The sequence below is a fragment of the Capsicum annuum genome, unplaced genomic scaffold (genome assembly GCF_002878395.1).
Source record: "Capsicum annuum cultivar UCD-10X-F1 unplaced genomic scaffold, UCD10Xv1.1 ctg3537, whole genome shotgun sequence".
NCBI classification, from domain to species: domain Eukaryota; kingdom Viridiplantae; phylum Streptophyta; class Magnoliopsida; order Solanales; family Solanaceae; genus Capsicum; species Capsicum annuum.
In genome coordinates, this window is record NW_025842280.1 from 170,946 (window position 1) to 186,716 (window position 15,771).

General features: G+C 30.4%; 1 pseudogene; it reads left to right on the plus strand.

The window, feature by feature from the left end:
• The window catches only part of LOC107862030, a 38,969-nt pseudogene that overhangs the window by 11,823 nt on the left and 11,375 nt on the right, over nt 1-15,771 (plus strand).

The following is a 15,771-nucleotide window of genomic DNA, read 5'->3' on the forward strand; positions in this document are numbered from 1 at the left end:
CATTCTGAGGCCAGATTAGAAAGACTCTCGCCAAAGAAGGCCACGAGCAACTCTTCCTTTCCTCTTGCAGCCCTCAAGTGGTTGTAATAACGTCTCAAGTGTGCAATGGAATCACTGTGTCCTACATACTTCTTGAACTTAGGCATCTTAAAACCGAGGGGAAGGTTGATTTCTAGGAACATGCAAAGATCTTTATAAGAAACACTCCTATAATCTCCGATTCCTTGCAAATTCCTCATAGCCTATTCTAAAATTTTCAATTTTTGGGCTATGATATCTTGTTCCTCCATTGCGATAGGTTTCTTCGTATCAAATGGAAATGGAAGCGGTTGAATGTACCCATACAGTTCATTCATTTGCAAAGTAGGCTCTGGAGCATAATACTGACTATCTGAAACCTTCAGTATTGGCTCACTGGAAGACCTAGGAAGCCTCATTGTGGGACGCACAACATATATGGGAGTTTCATGTGGTGGCGGAGCCACGAATATTGATGTGATCGGTGGCACTGGCTGAGCAGCTGGTCTTGATTGGGGAGCTGCCAAGGGCACACCAGAACTACCAGGATAATAATGTCGCGGAGTGAATCCTGGCGCATGCTCAGGTCACTCAGTAGGAGCAAAGAATTATGCCTGAGAGAGCAGTGGACAGTTAGAGATATTCCCAAGACCTTCAGGGAGCGGAGGAGGAGGCATTCCGCTGGCCCATACCCGGTGTAAATCTATCAATTATTGCCTGAGCCTTACTACCTCATTATTGTGTTCAGAACTTTCTTCCCTGTGATTCTGATCCGGGTCAATGAGCGAATTTTCAATCTCCCTGCTAGCCATGGCGAGCTTTGCTTTGGATCTAGTGAAGTATGGGTGACTAGCTAGAGTGCTGCAAACCTACCACTATTATCTGAAAGAACATGCTCATCAAAGACGACATCCGTTAGGATTAGGGCACACAATAAACATGGGAATCACATTGGTAAAATTGTCCTAAATTCATGTTCATTTCTACCAGCTTTTGAGGGTAATGAGGTCATTTTAACATCATCCTGATTTTTTCTACACTTATTTTTTATCTTTTTTTTATCTACACTTATTATTATTATTATTATATTATATATTTTTTTCGTATCCATGTCTGTTCTTCTCTTTTCTCTCGTTATCTACCTTTATTTTATCATTCTTTATGGCTTTTGTTTTTCTTTAAAAGAGGAAAAATAATAAAAAACAATGAAATAAAATGATTAGATCGAACCCAAAAGTAGGTTGCCTACGTATCATGTTGTACATGAATCAGATCTTGCGTAGTTCTGGCAGCACGTACATAAACATTACCCACTTTTTTTTTTTTGCAAAACGAAAATAAACAAATCAAGGAAAGACGTAACATCAAAACATTTTTGAAGAAAGAAAACAACAAAAATGTACAAAAGTTTGGGACCACTTTAAAACTAAACAACAAATACAAAATAAAATTATAGACCCCTAAGACGACATAGGTGAAATTACTAATAAAGACTCTAATACCAAAATTTGATAGGAGTAGAAGATTCCCAACCCTTGGGATTTTTGACGCAAATATATGTCGATGGGACGGACCACATCCATGACTCCAATTTGCCGAACAGAAGTACTGAGCGAAATCAGTTTACTTGGCAAACAACTCTAGATTACGGGGCGAGAGACCTAGGCTAATACTAAGACAAACACCAACACAAAGATTACTGAACTCACTGAGGGTTTCCTACGTATCCTAACCCGAGGGAAGGGAATCAGGTATGCGTAGTTCATCCAGATTGGATAATTAGCGATTAACTAATAAATTGACCCTAACTTAAGAGACACAACCAAAACAAACGAAAATAAAACTTTTGGATTTTCAGCTAGACATTTTAACTAAGACTGACACCACCAATTATGAAGAATAAATATTTTTGGTATTTTTGTTTTTGACAAATAAGTAGAAAAGGCAAACATTTTTTTTTTGAATTTACGGTACCTTGAGAAGACAAATGCAAAACGTAAAAAAAATCTTTTTGGGTTTTTGGATCGTGAGGAACAAAAGCCACAAAGAATTCTAAAATAAACTACAACATTCCCTTTTTTCTTTCATTCTTTTCGACTCACTTTTTCTATTTTTTTCTTTTTCGTTTTTTCCTATGCACCTTACTCCTAACAAATTTTTATTATTATTATTATTATTATTATTATTATTATTTTCTCAAAAATCGGTCCGTCAAATGACCACGTTACCCTTAAAAATGCAACAGTTAGCACGTAGAGATGCTTTAGAGGTGAGTCTCCTACAAAGGGCCATGTGGGTCCCGCTAGGTCTTAGTATGATGCACATAAGCATGACCTAAAGGCTGACCTACGTTGTGGTTCACTAACAAGGCTGTTCGGGGGAGCGTATGGTCGATAGTGGCTGCTTTGCTTTCCACCTACTCCATAACACTGACGGCTCCCCCCCTAAAATAAGGGTGACTCAACTAGAGGTTGTGTACAACACATGTACTATAGACTTGTTGCAGAAAGAAGGCCGGGGGGTGGACTCATAATGACAGATATAAAGCGGTAACACATAGGATAAATACTATAAACAAAAAGTACGAAAACGCACAAAAGTGAAAATAATACCAACAATAATCACAAACAATGCTTATACACTTATAATGCCAAACAAAGCCGATACGACTCAAAAATAAGCTCGAATTCTCAACCCTCCCCAGCAGAGTCGCAGAGCTATCACACCCCTTTTTCAACTCCCGAAAGATATGGTTATATATTAATGTTCGAAAGAGTTTTAATTATCAAGTAACAAGAAATAAAAATTTGCTTCGGAAAAGGATTATTTACATTTTTTACTCAGAGTCACCACTTGGCATAATCTGGTGTGCCAAGTCACCGTTAGATAATCCTTTCCAAAGCCATTTGACTCTTTAAACTGGTTTGCGAACAAAGATTCCGGCTAAGGAATTCTGTTGACCGAGAGGAAGGTGTTAGGCACCTCTCGATCCCGTGGTTCAACCACGGTCGCTTGATAGAGTGTATCGACTATTTTTTGGCACTAAGAAATGTATAAACCGCACAAAAGCACGCAAAATAATCAAACAAAACAAAACCATCCAAAATGTAAAGTCCAGTCCAATTATTACAATCCAAAATAAAAAGGGACTGGCATTAAACCTACGCTAATCCTAAACTAATGCTCTAATCGACGCCTCGGGCCTTCACCACAAACGTCCTCCGGGTACATGATACCTCGGGGAATTCCCCGGTGAATAAATATATACAGATACTTCGGGGCATTCCCCAGCCAAATTATACAATTGAATTAAATATGATAAACTAGAAAGAAACATTCATACGCACATTCCAAGATCCAACCAAAACATCAATCTTAAATTCCTGCCTACCCGAACCTATGTTGCCTATCCATTTCAACCTAAACACGATCCAATCATGTTCACAAACTTAAAATTTTATTCCAGATTAAACAGAACAACCGACAAACTAACATTAATCTAAAATCATTCTTTTTATCAATTTCTCAATCCCACCCCGCTAACTTCATTTTTTATCAATCACATTATGCATATAATCATCACATCAGAACTTCAACAAAAATCCACCGACCATGGTTGCACCAACATAATCAAGACAATTCAACCAATCAAGGTAAAGAAAAAGGGAGTTAAGAAAGTGGACCTTTTGATAATCAATTTCAGTTGAATAATGATATTAAAGAAGCCCAAATTTTGAATCCCGAATAGAAGACCTCAATCGAAAAAACTCCCAAGCTCGGTATCGCCAAAATTGAAGCTCTAAATTGGTTGTGGGAAGCAGATTAAGACAAAAACAGGACCCCAAGACTCAAAACAATAGCAAACCAATGAACCACTATATGTTTCGACATTTTTTTTGGTGACACAGTAATCGGAGTAAATAACTGGACGTGAACTCTACCTCATTTCAATGCGTGTCTCAATTTTCGATGAATCTAAGCTTCAAATGAGCTTTTTGTGCTTCGAATTTCACAATCGAAAGATGGAGCCCCAACCCGAACGTCGACTAACCGTATTTCGAACCAACAAAGATGATAAGCCCGAACCTATTTTGCACCCCTAGCTACTGTTTCGACCGATTTTCAGCAGACTTTGCCGGATTTGAACCAACAACGATGATAAGCCCGAACCTATTTCACACCCCTAGCTACTGTTTCGACAAATTTCTAGTATACTTCGCCGGATTTGAGTCTGGTTGGGATGATTTTGGTCATAGATTGCTTCTCTGTTCATCCCTTTTCTCTCGATTTCACTCTCTCAACGTCTCTCCCATCGCTATTTTTTTTAGCTCCCTATTCTTGTGGAGAAAAAGTTGTGTCTCTCCTGTATGTGTATCATGTGTCGAAGAAAAGAAAATGGGTTGTCTCTATCGTGTGTTAATGGCGTAGGTATGAGTGACGATCGATATATTTTTCTGTGAAGGAATCGTCTATGGCGTGAATATTTTGTGAAAGAAAAAATGGACTCTCTATTATTGTGAGGAAGAAAACATCAAATTCATCATCCGCCCCTTTCTTCTCTTGTAGTGGTCCGATGTATATAGAATGTAAGGTGGTATGGTAGGGTAGTGGTGAGGTGGGATAGAGTTTGTTAGGATAGGGTAGGTGGGTGTTGTTTTTTAATTGGAGGGATAAGAGTTAGGTGTCTATTTTTTCTGGGTAGGTTGCTAGTAAGAAAAAATTAGTTAGAGGATTGTTATTTTTTGTCATTTTATGGAGGGATTATCATACGGGTGAGGGTACACGGTAGGATAACATAAAATGAGTAAAAGTGAATAAAATTTGAACTTTAAGAGGACGAAATCACGTGTCTACAGCGTGTGTGACACTTATTTTAGGCGCGTCCAGCCTATTAAATAACAAAAGTAAATGGTTAAAAACATTAAGGAAAAAGGCATCGTTTCCACCCCAAACTATAGTTGAAAAGTCGAATCCACACCTAAACTATATAAGTGACCTATTACACACCTTAACTATAAAAAGTGATACTTTTTAATGACGTGGTGCTAACGTGGCAGCGCGTGTAAAACACTACACCACATGCAAGTGGTGGTAGCCTGACAGGGTGTAAATAGTTTCACTTTTTTATAGTTTAGGTGTCTAATAGGTCACTAGTATAGTTTAGGTGTGGCTTCGACTTTTCGGTTATAGTTTGGGGTGGAAACGATGCCTTTTCCCTTTATTTTTTTACATATGAAATTTTTGAAACTACAAGATTAATGAACATTTTCGTGAACTCTACATATCTTTAATTAGTTTAAGATGATAAGATTCATAAGTTTGTTTTACATTCTTAAGTTTCCTGTAATGTTAATACCAGAAAAACAAGTTAAAACGAAAGCATCCAGTAATGTTAATACCAGACAAACAAATTGAAACGAGGAGTATGTATATATAGCCCCCCAATATATCATTAAAAAGATTACCTATATATATCAAGCTGATCAGTTGTAAATGTGTTGTATAGGGAGAGAATTATACGAAACATTTTAATGAACTAAAGAAGGAAATAAAGAATTTGATGATGATGATGATTGAGGGATCAACAGAATTTAAAAAGTTGGAGCTAATTGAACATATACAAAGGCTCGGAGTGAGTTATCATTTCAAAGATGAAATTATACAAATTGTGAGAAACATAAACCAGTACACTCCAGGAGATTCATTATACTCCACAAATCTAAAATTTAGACTCTTGAGACAACATGGATTTCCAATCTCTCAAGGTGTGTAGCCCTTTCTTTGCCAAACTAATTTCAATTCCTTATGCTTTGTCATTTTTTTTTGTAGTATTCCTTTTTTTTTTAATTTTTGTTATTTCTTTTTTTTTTGAACTACTTTTATGTGATTTTCATCGACCTGATGATCTATCTGAAACAGCCTTTCTACCTTCAGGTTAGGGGTAATTAAGTTTTGCATAGACCTAGCCTCTCCAGACTCCACTTAATGGGATTACACCAACTATGTTGATGTTATAATTTCAATTCTTTCTCTGACTACAATTTACTAGTTTCTTCTTGTCTTTTGATTAGACATATTGAATGATTTCAAGGATGAGAATGGCAATTTGAACCAACAAAGTATTTTTAAAGACACAAAAGGTCTGTTACAATTATATGAAGCTTCATTTCTCTCTACGAAACATAGATCTATTTCACAAGTTATCCATAGATCTATTTCACAAGTTATCCGCACCCCCTACAAATGGTATCAGAGCTCAGTTATTTAAAAAATATAGTAGTAGCATACATGTTTGAATTTAGATTGGATTGGATTAATTATGAGAAGACCATTTAAAAACAGAGAAGCTTTTAGAAAAATTAAAGAATCTTTAATTAGTAATTATTCATAATATATAAGTCTAAATAAAACAAAATAAAACCCACAAAGATTAGCCTACCTAATTACCTTAATATCTAGTATTGAAGCAAAATTAATAATACATTTAAAATCTAGAAGAATGAGACACATACCACCTAATTATGATAAAATCAGATTTAGATATCCACCAAAATATTATAAATATGGTTTAAATGAATAAAGTACAAAAATACAAAGAACTAAAATACAAATTATTTCTAAAAAACGTAAAGAATTAAAAATAAGAATAGAAAGACTACATTATAATATATTTGCCGGAGTTAGTGAAAACTCAATAAATGCACAAAAAGATGAAATATCAAAATTAGAATCACAAATAGATAGTTTAGAATATATATATCAACATGAACTATTTACAATAAAATGAACAAAGAAAATTTATAATAGATGAAAAAATATATGAAAATCATGAAGGATTAAAAATAAAAATAGTATTTTCTAATCTAGGAAGAAGATATAAGAAAATAGGTGAACATTTATATCTAATGTTAGAAAAAAAAGAATTAAAATTAGAAGATAAATTGACAGCTATGGTAAGAATAGAAAGAGAAAATGAAGAAATAGATAGAAAAAATAAAACAACAAACTACAGAAGAAATACAAAAAATAGAAGAAACTAAAAATAGTAAGATTGCTGAATTAGAAAAAGAACTACAAATGTTAAAAGATTTGTATGAAGAAAGACAAAAAGAAAAGGAAGAAAAAGATAAAGAACAAAAATTACTAAACGAGATAAATCAATTTAAAGAAAAATTAAAAATAAAAATAAAGAAATAAAAAACAAGGAATAAGAAATAAATAATATAGATGTTGAACAGACAGATAATTATAATTCAGAACATAGTGAAACATATACAGAAATATTAAAAAATACAAAGATTTAGAAATCAATGAAAAACAAGAAGTAATTAATGAAGAAAACTTAGAAAATATCAACACAGAAATCAATACTCTTGATAAAAAAAAGAAGATGAAAATATAATACCTAGAACATCAGAAATAAGAAAACCTACATATTATAAGAATAAGTTTAAAAGATATAATCTAAAGAATGAATATGACAAATGGACACCAAAACAAATAGTTAATAAAAATTATAACTTTTTAGACTTGACTGTGTAATAGATACAGAAAAAATAATATAATTATGGATAGAATATATGACAAAACAATTATTAGATAATAATATAAACATAACAGATGCACCAGAATATATAGAAAGAACACTAATAGGAACAATGAAATTATGTTTTTCAAATTTAACTAAAAATAGCAAGAAGATATTAAGAACTAATAAACCTACAGAAGGAACATCATCAACAACAACTAAACTAACACCTATAGAATTATTAAAAAAATATGAAACCACTATAAAAGATGAATTTGGTAGTATGACAACAATAGAAGAAGAACAAAATGAAGAAAAAGATACAAATAAGAATTTAATGTTAAAATTAGCAATATGTAATATGTGTTATATAGATGAATATACTTGCGCATTTAAAGAATATTATTACAAAGGAAAATATAATATAGAAGAAAGTAAAGAAATAAGAAAATTATATTTTAATAAATTACACAAACCATTTAGTTCAAAAATAATAAAGAGTTGGGAAGAAGCAAAAATAGTAGATACTCTAGGAGCAAGAATAAAATTTTTACAACAATGGTATAGAAACTTATGTGAAAAATATAGAGAAGAATTAAAAATAGAAAAAACATTGATAAGAAATTTAACATGTTGCAAAGATAAAATAGCACCCCAATTCAGATGCGAAGAAAGATATTATAAGAAAAGAAAAAGACATAAGAAATATAAAAAATCAAAATATAAATACAAGAAACCAAGAAAAAGATTTTATGTAAAAAATTATAAATATAAAAGGCCATATAGAAAAAAGAAATCTATAAAAGAATGTACTTGCTATAATTGTGGAAAATTAGGACATTTAGCTAGAGATTGTAAATTACCTAAAAATCCAAAAAATAAACAAATATCAGAAATAAAAATAGAAAATACAGAATATATGCAGATAGATTATATAGATTATGAATTAGAAAGTGAGGCTAGTATATATGAAATTTTAGAAAATGAAACAGATAATGAAATAGATAGTGAAATAGATGAATCAAATGACTAAAGAAGATATAAAAATAATAACAAAGGAAGAATATTTAAATGATGAAGGAACAGACCAAAAAATAATATTTGACTGTAACATATTTAATGAAATGAAAGGAAAAGAATTAGACTAAAGTGTAGAAAAAATATTTAAAATATATATTTACTAGGAAAAAAGAAGAATATTATGTAGTAAGTCAAAAGAAACATGTAATAGAATGTAGATATGCAAAAAGTAAAGCTAGTATACCACTAGTAACAAAAAGAATAATTAATAAAGAGATAAACGATATAAAAAGTAGAAACCCAATAAAATATGTACACCTTGGAGGTACAGAGATATTAATAAAAACATGTTTTAGAGAAGGAATAGATACACCAATAGAATTATATTTAGCAGATGATAGAATTATAAAACCTATAGAAAAAAGCATAACAACTGCCATAAAAGGAAATTTAATATACCAAAAATTTAAATTTATAATAAGTGCAAATTATTCAGTAGCAGTAACAGATAAAAATATAGATAAATCATTAGTATTATATTGGAAAATATCTGAAATAGAATTAACCCCAGGAAGTAAAATATTTATAGCAAGATGCAAAAATTTATATGTATTAACAACAAAACATAAAATAATAGAAAAAAATAAGATTAACAAAATACGAATAGAAAGTCCATTCGAACAAATTGTAAAAACAATAGATAATAATGATTATAGCTATAGAGACATAGATATAGAAGAAAATTTAGAAATAATAAACGATAGAATAAGTACAACGAAAAGAATAGCTGATGAAAAACCAGAATCATCAAGCTCATCAAAAAGAACAAGTTATGAAACAAATTCAACAAATAATTTAAACCAATATTACATAATAGGAAAGGTAAATGAAAAAGAATATTTAATACTCTTAATACAGTACAAGAAGAAAATTATATAGCAAAATATCTAGTAAAAAATGAAGAAATAAAAACTGATAATGATATATGCCCAGATCTACCAAGAAGTTTAATAAATAGTAAAAATATAGCAGAAAAAATAATAATAATAGGAATTAGAAAAATAAAAATAGAATTTGAAGTAAAGGAAGAAATGCAAAAAGCAGACATAATATTAGGAATAAAATGACTAGAACAAGTAAAACCATATAATATAGAACATACACAATTAACCTTAACATATAACAGAGAGAAGTTATTCTTAAAAAGAGCCTTAACATAAAATGAAAATATATGTATTAATGAAGATAGTAGTAGAAGGATATTACAGCAGATATTATACGCCTATGATAGATACAAGAGCAGAAGCTAATTTATGTAGATATAATTGCTTACCAGAAAGCAAATGGGATAAATTAAAAACACCAATAATAGTTAAAGGATTTAATAATGAAGGAAGCTTAATTACTTATAAAGCTAGGAATGTAAAAATACAAGTATGAGATAAGATATTAACAATAGAAGAAATTTATAATTATGAACTAACATCAACAGATATACTTTTAGGGATGCCGTTTTTAGATAAATATACCCACATATAATAACTAGAACAGATTGGTGGTTTACAACACCATGTAAACAGAAAGTAAGAGCAAAAAGAGTTAATAATAAAATAAGAAAGAAAACTGATTGAATAAAAGGAAGTGAAAAAATTATACAAAAGTTAGAAAATATAAAAACATACTGAAGATACAATAGAACTAGTCGTATTTTCGATAAATAAAACAGAAATAACTATATTTTCAATAAAAAGGATAGAAATAATTAAGAAAAAATTCGAACAATTATATAGTGAAGATTCATTAAAAGGATGGGAAAAATATAAAACTACTATAAAAATTGAATTAATAGATAAAAATAGCATAATAACCTAGAAACCATTAACATATAATTTTGACTATTTAAAAGAATTTAAAATTCATATAGATGAATTATTAGAAAAATAATACATACAAAAAAGTAATAGTAAACATAATAGTCCAGCATTTATAGTAAATAAACATAGTGAACAAAAAAGAGGAAAAAGTAGAATGGTTATTGACTATAGAAATTTAAATGCAAAGACTATGACATATAATTATCCAATACCAAATAAGATATTAAAAATAAGATACAGGGATATAATTATTTTAGTAAATTCAATTGTAAATCAGGATTTTACCATTTAAAGTTAGAAGAAGAATCGAAAGAATTAACCGTATTTGCAGTACCACAAGGATTTTATGAATGGAACGTATTGCCATTTGGATATAAAAATGCACCAGGTAGATATCAACATTTTATAGATAGTTATTTTAAACAGTTATCTAATTGTATAGTATACATAGATGATATATTATTATATACAAAAACTAAAGAAAAACATTTAAAATTATTAGGACAATTTACAGATATAATAGAAAAATCGGGAATAAGTGTAAGTGAAAAGAAAGCTGAAATTCTGAAAAATCAGATAGGATTTTTAGGAATACAAATAGATAAGAGTGGAGTAAAAATGCAACAACATATAGTACAAAAAATAATAAATTCGAAAGAAGAATTAGATACAAAAAAGAAATTACGATCATTTTTAGGATTAGTAAACCAAATAAGGGAATATATTCCAAAATTAGTAGAAACTTTAAAACCACTACAGAAAAAATTAAAAAAGGATGTAGAATATAACTATAATGAAGAAGATAAAAAACAAGTTCAGAAAATAAAATTACTTTGTAAAGAATTACCAAAACTACAATTTCCAGATGAAAATAGAAAATTTATATATATAGTAGAAGCAGATACTAGTGAATGTAGTGATGGAAGAGTACTTAAATATAGATATGAAGCAGAAAAATTAGAACACCATTGTAGATACTACTCAGGTACATTCAATGAAACAGAAATAAAATGGGAAATAAATAGGAAAGAATTATGTTCATTATATAAATTTTTGTTAGCATTTGAGCCATATATTGTATATAACAAGTTTATTGTACAAACGGATAATGCACAGGTACGCTGGTGGTTAACAAACAAAATACAAAATTCAGTTATAGCAAAAGAGATTCGGAGACTAGTCTTGAATATATTAAATTTCACATTTATAATTGAAGTAATTAGTACTAACAAAAATGTTATTGCAGATTACATATCAAGACAAAGCTACACAGACTGATATGATAAAAGAGGATACTCTAGAAAAGATATTCAACACCCTAACTACGCTTTCAATGAAAGTAGACAGTATGGGTAACGAAATAGAAAAGCTAACTCAGCAGTGTGCAGAGCTATGTCGATCGGAAGACATTAAAGTTCCGGAGCTAGAAGGAGACGATGGGACACTCCATAAAACCTATAACGTTTATCAATCTACTTCTGTAGGTACAAGCAAAGGAGTTAGGAAAAACACAAATATGAACCTAAACAAGCTATTTGATAAACCATATATACCAAATACATCAAAAGATCCCATGTTTATACCCCCACAAATTACCACATACCGAGATAGTTTAAACAAAGACAAAAAGATTTACAACTACACAGCCCAGACATATATAGAAAATATATACAATGTACAAGCCTTTTAAATACTAACCCCAGAGCTATAAACATCCAAGAACCAGATACAAACTATATAACCCAAAGATTAACCTGATATAATAAGCTAATTGCTTTACCTAAAATCAAACCAAGTCTAGTTAAAACTTGCTATGAATATGGACTACTCAGTACTGTATATACCTCTGAAGGAAATGAGATATCCACTATACTGGAAATATATGAAGCATTTAGCATTTTTAAAAGAATAACCAAAGGTACCCTATTTTTTATAAAAATTTACACGGCACCAGCAGAGATATTATATGATGAAGTTAAAAAACCCATACAAGTTGTAAAGATAGGAATGACACGAGATATGATTATACCACAAGATATTATTCCATAACTAGAAATACCTAGAATTGAGATACCAAAATTTTATGCGAATAAGAGGATTATCGGACTATCTACAATTTTCCAAGAGCTAGCAAACACATATCGCAACCAAAATCCCATATGGAGTTATTATTCAAAAAATCATGTACTAATATATTCAAATTCAAAGGAATTATGAGAAACAGATATGGAAACTATTAGGCAATGGATTCTGACATTGCTCAAACCAGAGACAGAACCTATCGCGAGAGCTATCAGAGAAAAATTTATTTCATAAGAATTATTAACTAGATATTGCAAGACAATTGGACATAAATATCCAGATCATAAATGTTCAAAATGTAATGTAGGAGATAATGATATCCCAGAAGTTCAGCTAGAATAGAAGAAAAATCAACCAAGAAGATAAGAACGCCAGCTGGAAGATACAAGATAAGAAGCAATAATGGAGATATGGAAAAGCAGAAAATACGACAACGAGAAGATATCAGCGGAGTAATAATAAAAGACAAGCTATTAAATTGTGAAAGCGACATGTAAACTTTCACAATTTGCTTTACGTAAATTATTGAAACCTTTTGTATATGTTTTTGACTATTATTAGTCTAGGAATTAATTACTTTTGTCTTATTAGGAGACTTTTTGTAAAGTAAAGTAGATTAGGTAGATAATTTTAGAAACGTGTAAAAAATAGGAATACTCTTGTGAAGTTTCAGTCTATAAATAAGATGAACTGAAGGCTTGTGTTGAAGCAAAAACTCTCTCTTGTCCACAACAAATATTTTGCTTAATTATTAAAAAACAGGTATATTTCAATGGCAAAAGCTATGGAGGAACAAACCTTAGAAATGTCAAACCTACCCGAATAGGTATATTTATTTATGATTATGAATAGCTAAATTCATAATTCCCAACAATCATGGTATGATAAAATAAATTTATGTTAGTTACTTTATAGTATAATTATTCGAAGAATAATTTGTTAAGAAGTTTATTAACAAAGTGGAAAAGGAGAAAAATCCCTAAGAACTATGTCATCCTAAAGGTGAAACCAATGAGGCAAGAAGCTGTGGTGGGGAGTAACCAGAGTAGAGGCGTTATTTAAGGGAAAAATATCCAGATTACCATGCTAATAGTGACCGAAGAACATGTTATTTAAGAATAATCTAGTATATAGTAATCTAAGATGACCATATTTTGTTATGTACATGATTAAAGGGAATATTTTGAAAAGAGCAATTTTATGAAAATGAATAATTATTTATCTGATGTAATGGTAGATAAATTTAAAATACTTATTTTGTATGTGATTAAGGATATAGGAATAATAGATATAAGGAAAATCATATTAGAAAAAATATTAGGTAAAGATTATATAGCTAGAATAAATTACATACCACACTTACCTAATTACTCTTATAAATACCTATATACACATTAACTATGATAAACTATGTATATTTAAAATTTTGGAAAATAGATATAAAATATATACAATTTCTTAGTAAAAATAGAAAAGAGTTAATAAGATTAAAACAAACAACTACAAAATATTATAATAAAATATTTAGTCAATTTTAAATGATAGATAATTTTAAAGTCTCAATCTTATATATACTTAGAGATATAGAAATTATATATATTAAGAGAATAATATTAGAAAAAGTATTAGACTATGAAATTGAAACTATAAATTGGATAGCACAGTTATATCTGGATAATTACCCAGATGGATATTATTCAGATTAAGAAATGTTAGAATAGATTAGAAAAACTAGAGAAAATCAAGATAATATAAATAAAGAAATTAATTATAGAAACCGAATTAGAAAAATAATGGAGAATCTAAAAGCAAAATTAATATGGATATAAGAAACCTTAGAAAATTTAGGAAAAAGTACATGTGATAGTTTATATAATTTAAAAAACTCGCTACGAGAAGAACAACACAAGATAATAAATAACATTGAAAATCTAGAATTAGATATACATTACAGTACAATTAGGATAATTATTATACAGAAATCTGTAACTCTGCAATTACTACAGGATAAAATGATAGACTACGAATATTTAAAATATTGGAGACAGAATATGGATGAAGTAATATTATTAGAAAAACTTACGAAAGATAATCTAATTGGATTTTTATCACCCCCCAAGATATGAATATCGATAAAACTAACATAAATAGACTTAAAATAAAAATATATAGAGAAGTTAAGAAATATCCACACACAAAGAAAAATAGATCCATTATACATATAATAGATCTATTTCACAAGTTATCCATAGATCTATTTCACAAGTTATCCGCACCCCCCTACAAATGGTATCTGCCAATACATTCACAATGTCACATCTAAAGAATTATTTGATTAGTAATCAAAATGGTCATGAAGACAATGTGACAGTGCCATTACTCAGCCATGTGCTGGAACTTTCTTTGCATTGGATGATGTTGAGAGCTGACACCAGTTGGTATCTGTAACACCCCACAAAAATCGTCCATGCGTTAGCTCATGGTAACATGCTCTTAGAGTTAAATGACTAGAATTGTATCAAAGAAACTTAGTCTCATTTTTTACTTCAAAAGTAAGTAAAGTTTAAACCATATATAATTTTTTCTAATTTTGACTTTTTATCATGTGGGAGATTGAATGAGATTTTCGTCGATATAAGATTCGTCTAAATCCGATACCCGAATAAGAAGTTAGGACTAATTTAAGTTCTAGTCATAAAACACCGTCATTTTGGTGCTTGGCGCGTCACGGAGGGGGCCTATTTAGAAATTTTCAAATTCCAGTAGCATAGCGCGATTGTAGCGCGTCACGCTGAAGTTTCAGGTCCCAACAACTGGGACAACGCAATGGCTCTGCGTCACGGTGATCTTAAGAATCCCACTCATCAATTTCCAGTGAGCCACCATGATTGTGGCGCATTGCGGTGGTCCATGAAATTGAGCTCCCAGTTATATTTTTATTTTGCCTCATTAAGGGTATATTGGGTATTTTCACCCCCTTATCAGCCTAAACATAGGATTTAATCCCAAAGACACCAGAATACATTCACAATCATCCAAATTACTCAAGAACACTCTCTAGGGTTTCAAACTAAAAACCCAAATAACTCAAGATTTAACCATGGGTTTTCAAGATTGATTGAAGATTTGGAATCCCCAAATCGTAGGCTTCACAAATCATTCATCAAATCCCTAAATTGAGGTATGTGGGATTTATCCTAAAAACTACATGGGCTTGTAAACACTAGAACATGATTTAAAGGTTATCAT